The sequence below is a fragment of the Falco biarmicus genome, chromosome 4 (genome assembly GCF_023638135.1).
Source record: "Falco biarmicus isolate bFalBia1 chromosome 4, bFalBia1.pri, whole genome shotgun sequence".
In the NCBI taxonomy this organism is placed as follows: domain Eukaryota; kingdom Metazoa; phylum Chordata; class Aves; order Falconiformes; family Falconidae; genus Falco; species Falco biarmicus.
The window spans coordinates 88729123-88735791 of NC_079291.1; the positions used below are offsets into that span (position 1 = coordinate 88729123).

At 44.0% G+C, this 6669-nt stretch overlaps 1 long non-coding RNA gene across 1 annotated transcript in view; it reads left to right on the plus strand.

The window, feature by feature from the left end:
• Positions 1–3488, plus strand: part of LOC130148303 (uncharacterized) — a 31462-nt gene extending 27974 nt beyond the window's left edge. The window contains exon 3 of the long non-coding RNA XR_008821517.1: positions 962–3488. This is a non-coding gene — a long non-coding RNA (uncharacterized LOC130148303). The remainder of the gene's footprint in view (positions 1–961) is intronic.
• The last annotated feature ends 3181 nt before the right edge of the window (positions 3489–6669 follow it).

Consider the following 6669-nt stretch of genomic DNA (forward strand, 5'->3'; position numbering starts at 1 on the left):
CAAGAGCACCTTTCCAGATTCTGCACCCAATGGTCACAGGTTCTCAAAAGCTCTTGCTTTGTGTCTCTGTCTTACCCTGGCCAGGCACTAATTTGCTGGATTGTAGTTGAGCTGACATCAAGTCAGTGTTGCATGTAATTTCCTCCCACAATATTACCTCCTTCTGGGAGGTAAGAAGGAAGGCACTGTAGCCAACACCTGCTGTGAAAAACACTGATGTAGATGCAGAGTAGCTTGCTTTCTTGCTGTATATCTTGAGCAGAGCCTTTCACACTGAATCACACCCAAGCCATTTAACCAGATTCGTGCAGGAATGACCACAGGTTGTTCAGAAGCACAGCTCACTCTGGGGATGAAGTGGCAGTCAGAGAAGGGACTCATGGTATTCTGTAAAACAGCGTGAGGCATGAAGAGTTTTAGCTTAGCTGTTTGAACCTGACTTCCAATCGTACAGCAATGCCATCATTTCATTACTATGTAGAAGCAGCAGGTAAGATCGTTGTTTTGTAGTCTTAGCGTGAACTACTGTACCAGGCCTATCTCAGTTTGAGGCAGATCAACCTGAATTGGAAAATGCAGTGCTGGCAAATTTGGATCTGTCAGACTTGTTACATTGCACATTGCTGAAAATGATGACAATGCAGTAGCTATATTGTTTGCAGGTCATCTGTCCTTGCTATGTGAGTAGCCATGGCAATAAGGAGTGGAGGTGACTGCAGGACAGAAGGTGGTCACCTGTGTACATTGTTTGTGGTCTCAGTCATTAGCTGAGCAACTCCTGTTATATTTAGCAGCTTCCACACTATGTGCAGAGATTGTGATTGGATACTAAGGGGAAAAAGTACAGCACAAACATTGATTATGTTCAGTTGCCTTTTTTCAAACTGAACAGAAGAGATAGTAGCTAAGCTGGGAATTTCCAGTTGAGCAAGCTCCTTTATCTTCTGCTGCTTTCTTGCAGGTACAAGGAATTTACCAATGAGAAGTCTGGGAAGACAGATCTGCCAAGGTGCCAGCATTGCCTCTCTAACATGCCAGTCTGTGTACCTGCCATTGCTCCAGAAGCTGGCAAACAAGGTGATGAGTCTTTAAACCGGACAAACATTAACAGGAGAAACCACTCTTGTCCTTTCCTGCATAGTGTTGGAAGAGATATGGTCCAACCCCATAGACCCCCATTGGTCTTTTTGGTACCAGGACTGATTAGGGAAAACATTCCCAGAAAGTACACAAGAGCAATACATTTCCTCCACATTTTAAAGGACAGGGGATATTATTCATTTTCATTGCTTTTTATGATGGGATATTAATCCCTTCAGAGCCTCCATTCCTTGTTATTAGCCTTGTTATAGCTTGGGCTTTTCTCACCTGTTTCCCCAGAGAAAAAATGCTACCTGCATACTCCAGAGCCATTACCTTGTACCGAATGTGTTTTGCTGTTCTCCTGCCTTCTCCATCTCTTGAAATGTGCCAACCCTGCTACGCACTGCCTGACCTCTGCTTGTGGGAAAGTGGTCTAGGACATTTGCAGCTCATCTTTGCCTTGTGATATGGTCACTTGTATACTCCCAGTCCCTATTTGGTTGGTGTCAATACCTATGGGAGTCTTGCTTTACTTTCCTTACCTACTGGATCTGGAGATGGCCCCAGACAGGGCCTTCTGGGGCAACAGAAGGACTTTTTTTACTTGATGAGTAGACCTTGGGATTTTGCCATTCCAGCATCAGAATTTAGTAATACTGGTGATTTTGTTTGCAATAGCTACAATATTTGCTTGATGAGCATCAAACATAGAGTGGATCTGTATTTTTAATCATTCATATTACTGATTTGACTTTTAGTGTAGAAACTTTAATGTAGGTCCTGATCGCTCGCAGGAGGCAAAGCACTGTGAAAATCATAGTGTATTAGTTTTCATCATGTTACATTACGCCATTATCTAGAGAATGAGGCGAGTCATTCAGGAAACTATTTGTAAAGCTATTGGTCTCACAAAGTTGAGCAGCACTTCACCAACGTTAAGAAAAGAGGCTAAGCATGCATACATTAAGAGAAAGATTCCTTTCTCTCCTCCCCTCCCTCATTCCTACTGATCTGGAAAAGAATATGATAATGCAGAAATGAACTGTCCTCCTTATTCTGTGTGGCCACTAGTGATTTGAGCCTAATAGTCCATTGGTTTATTGTTGTAATTCTGTTGAAGCCAGAGAAACGTACCAGCAGAGAAAGCAGCCCAGTAATTCATTGGTCTGGTGACATCCTTTAGTGGAAAAGACACAGAATGTCTGTCTTGAAAAATGCCGCAAGTTTTCTTAAGTGTTTGTGACAGGCTCAAACTTCCCTTCAGCTCAACGTCATGTGTTTTAATACAGCATCTTCATCTGCAGAGGGGGTTGATCATATTTATCTATCTCAAGAGCAACGATATGAGGCTGACTTGCTTGGAAGTGCCACGTGGAAAAGGCTACTTTTTTATTACTATTTGCGTTAATTTATTTTCTTTTATTAGCTTCCTCAGATGGATCAGAGCACTTAGAAGAGACAGGGCACTTTGCACATGAAGGTACATTATTTTTCATCATCATACTATTGCATTACACCATTATCTAGAGAGTAAAGTGCATCCTTCAAGTTGTAACAAGCTGTAATTTCATGGAAAGCTCCCTAGGATTTCTGGACCACAAGAGCAAAGCTGCAGCAGTTTAGTTACAGGAGCCAGACAATCAAATTACAACCCCTTTAATATCCAACTGGGGATATACTATTGCTCTGACATACCCCAGGTTGGATTAAGTGTTTCTGATATGCCAAAACTGGACAGATTGTACCTTTTAAGGACAGTTCAAGCCATAGTAACCACTCAGAGCCAACCTTGGCATCAGTGTCCTTTCCTGCTCCTTTGACATAGAGGTCAGAGCTAAGAGTCTGTTTAGCAGTAAAAGGTATGTTTTTTCCTGCTCCTTAGGAGGCTGTGCTCTACTTGGTGACCCATGATGAACAAAAGAGAAGAAGTGCATAGAGAAAATGTTTTCTGTAACTGAAAGCAGCTGCTGAGTTCCAGGACCTATAGGAGCAAGCCACTGGCTGGCAGAGTTTATGGGAAGTCTGTTTGCTTACAACACACTGAAAGAATCTTGTTACTCTACAGTGAACTTTTCACATTTTGCTGCACTCTTTGCGTTCTTGCTGGTGTTGTAGCTGGGCACATCTTACTCTCACTATGGTCTGTGAATGACTTGTGTGCATTGATGGGTGTAGGATGCAATGCTCAGATCAGTCAGAAACGCAGAAATGTTATGATACCTGGAGCCTGGTTTGAGCTCATTGCTGAAACATAAGCAGCTGGCTCACTGGTACAGTAATATGGCATGGCTCTATTTGCATATCGGCATTAAAGTAATTTCTGGTCTAGGATTTTGTAAGTTGTTCATACAGGTACCTGGGACTAAGTGAGCCCCTGATCAGGAACCACTCTTGGAGCATTTCAAAGCAAAGCACTATAACCATTCTTGGACTTCTGGGAATTAGCTTGAAAAGATTCCCATTAAAGCACTTCCTGCTGATTCTTGGCCCTGAAGTCATTCTAGCCTTTTGTGATTTGGAAGTTTGAATAAAAATGACTCCATTGTGTTGGCCCTGGAGGGAAGGGGAGGCCAAGAAAGCTGGTTAATATTCAAAGATCACCTCCTCATGGCTCAAGAGTGTTCCATCCCAGTGAATATGAAGTCAAGCAAAAATGCAGGAAGGCTTGTATGGATGAACAAAGAGCTCCTAGCCAAACTCAAACATGAAAAGGAAGCATACAGAGAGGTTGGAAGCAAGGACAGGTAACCTGGGAGGAATACAGAAACATTGTCCGAGCATCCAGGGGCGAACTTGGGAAGACTAAAGCCCAGATGGAATTAAATCTGGTCAGGGATATGAAAGAGAACAAGAAGGGCTTCTGTAAGTACAGAAGAGACAAAAGGAAGGCTAGGGAAAATGTGGGCACATTGCTCAATGGGACAAGGGTCCTGGTTACACAGGATCTGGAAAAGGCTCAAGTACTGAATGCCTGATTGCCTCAGTCTTTACTGGCAAGACCGACCTTCAGGAATCCCAGGTCCCAAAGACCAGGGGGAAAGGCTGGAGCAAGGAAGATGTACTCTTGGTGGAAGATTAGGTCAGGCAATACTTCAGCAAACTGGACCCTAAGTCCATGAACCCTGATAGGATGCACCCAGGAGTGCTGTGGGAGCTGGCAGATGTCATTGCAAGGCCATTCTCAATAATCTTTGATTGATCATGGTGACTGAAAGTAGTGCCCGAAGGCTGGAGGAAAGCAATTGTCACTCCTGTCTTCAAGAAGGGCAAGGAGGAGGGCCCAGGCAATTACACTCTGGTCAGCCTCGCCTTGTTCTCTGGCAGTGTGATGGAGCAGCTAATTTTCAGGCACAGTAAGGACAAGAAAATCATCAGGCATAATCAGCATGGCTTCATCAAGGGGAAGTCATGCTTGACTGCCTTGATAAACTTGTACGATGAAATGAGTGGCCTGGTAGACAAGGGGAGAGCAGTGGATATTGTCTAGCTGGACTTCAGTAAGGCCTTTGACACTGTCTCCCATAAGATCCTCATAAACACACTGTAGATTATGGGCTGGGTAGGCAGTCAGTGATGTGGATTCGAAACTGAATGAATGGCCAGGCCCAGGGGGATCACTATCATGAAGTCTGGTTGGAGGCCAGTAACTAGCAGTGTGCCCTAGGGGTCCAGTCCCACATAACATCTGCACTAATGATCTGGATGATCTCCATCCTTGGAGGTATTAAAAAAATCATCTGGACGTGGTCCTGAAGAGCTGGCCGTAGGTGATCCTGCTTGAGCAAGGAGTTGGACCAGATGAGCTCCAGAGGTCCCTTCCAACCCTAACTGTTCTGTGGTTCTGCATAATTAAGGAAATTTCTTTTTAAGTCCAGCCACTGGCTTTTGAGAAAAACAAGCTCTACATTTTACCCCCCTTAAATTGCTTCCAGTGGTGATTGTTTTACTAGGGCACTTTCTGTTTTAATTTCCATCTCTGTTACGCTGCAGCTCACCAGACTTTCCTTCTGTTGTAAAGCAATATGATTTCATTGGGCTTTGGTTTAACAGATGCCTTGCAGGCTTTTTTTAATGACACTAACTGGGACTTTGGTTATCATGTGGGTGTCACACGCCTCCTAGATGTTAGCCATTGCTAAACACAAGAGAGGAAATATGATGTAAATCTTTTAAACTAGTATTTTCCAGTGGAGATACCTGTTGGATCTTTGATTACTTTACCACACACACACAGCCTTTTTAGTAAGTCTGGGGTTTTTTTGATGCCTTCAGCTTCTTCAGCCTTCTGTAACCCTTTCTAAGTGAACAGTCTGAGTGTTGCGGTTTCTGTCTCAGCAAAACTACAAGCCAGTATGGAAAGAGTTACCAGATTTCTCATGCAGAGACTGAGCCAGGCAAAATCAATCATAGCAACCACCTCCTCTGCATCAACTCAGTGTGTAACAGAGCAGGGAGGATACAGATCACTTTCCGGGGAGACCTAGAATTTTGTGGATCAAATTCTTAGTTACATCCACCAGTAGACAGTTTTCCATCTCTCTCAAGTTACTTCTATTGAAGTAGTGAGTGAAGTGCCCAGTTGGTATCTGTAAAATACTTAGGATTCATGCTTTGCCAGTGTAAGTGTCTCCAAAAGCTGCAAAGGCAGGGTAAACTGTGAAGGGTTCAGCTGGGTTTTGGCTCATGAAGGTGAATAGTGAAGGGAGTCTGCAGAAAGAAGCAGCACACATTTCATTCTGTCTCCTGGGAGAAATGCTTATCCCTTGTCCAGCCTCAATTTTTCCTCTCCAAGGGAGGGTCTTCCCATTAGGCAGTCTTTGCTTCAGAAATCCATCCTCTGCCTTGGTAATTTACAGGTAATAAATAAAAGAGGTAATGAAGAAGCCATAATTATGCACCATAGGGTGTGCGTACAGCACACACTAGCAGGATTTATGAGCCAGAGTGTTAACAGACTATAAATGTTACCTAAGTCCCACCCAGTTCAGGGGAGATGCCATTTTGTTCCGCTCTCCCCAGTGTCTTCTACACATGCAAAGCCACATGGAAATCAGGCTTCATTTACAGCATTTGCAGCATGCCCTGCAGCATGTGGAGTGTGAAAAACAAGATGTTGCCCATCTATGCGCAATTATTTTCTGCAGGGTTTTCTGCTTCATTGAGAAGAAGTTTCAAAGCAAGGAGTGTTTCTTCTCCATGCCTTTCCCCTATACGCAGCGTTTCAACGTTATCACTACTGTGCCAGTTCTCAGTGCAGGCCCTCCATGGGAGGGCAAGGCAGTCGAGGTTCAGTGGACCTCTGTGGGGGAAAATGTGTCACCTCCAACATACTAACTGGCCCAAACACAGGGGTGTTCCCCAGCATCACCTCACTAATGCTGTCTGTTCCCCAGCAGCACAGCCTGCTGCATGGCAGGGGACGCACTGTATCACATGCTAGAGCACGGGGTCTACCCAAACTCCTCACAGATAAACAACTCAGATCTAATTATTTTTCCTTGTTTGTCCCGATTTTGTTACATCTGTACCCAAATTTGATGTTTCTGACACTGTTACATAGGTAATTTTGGCCTCGAAAGATATCAC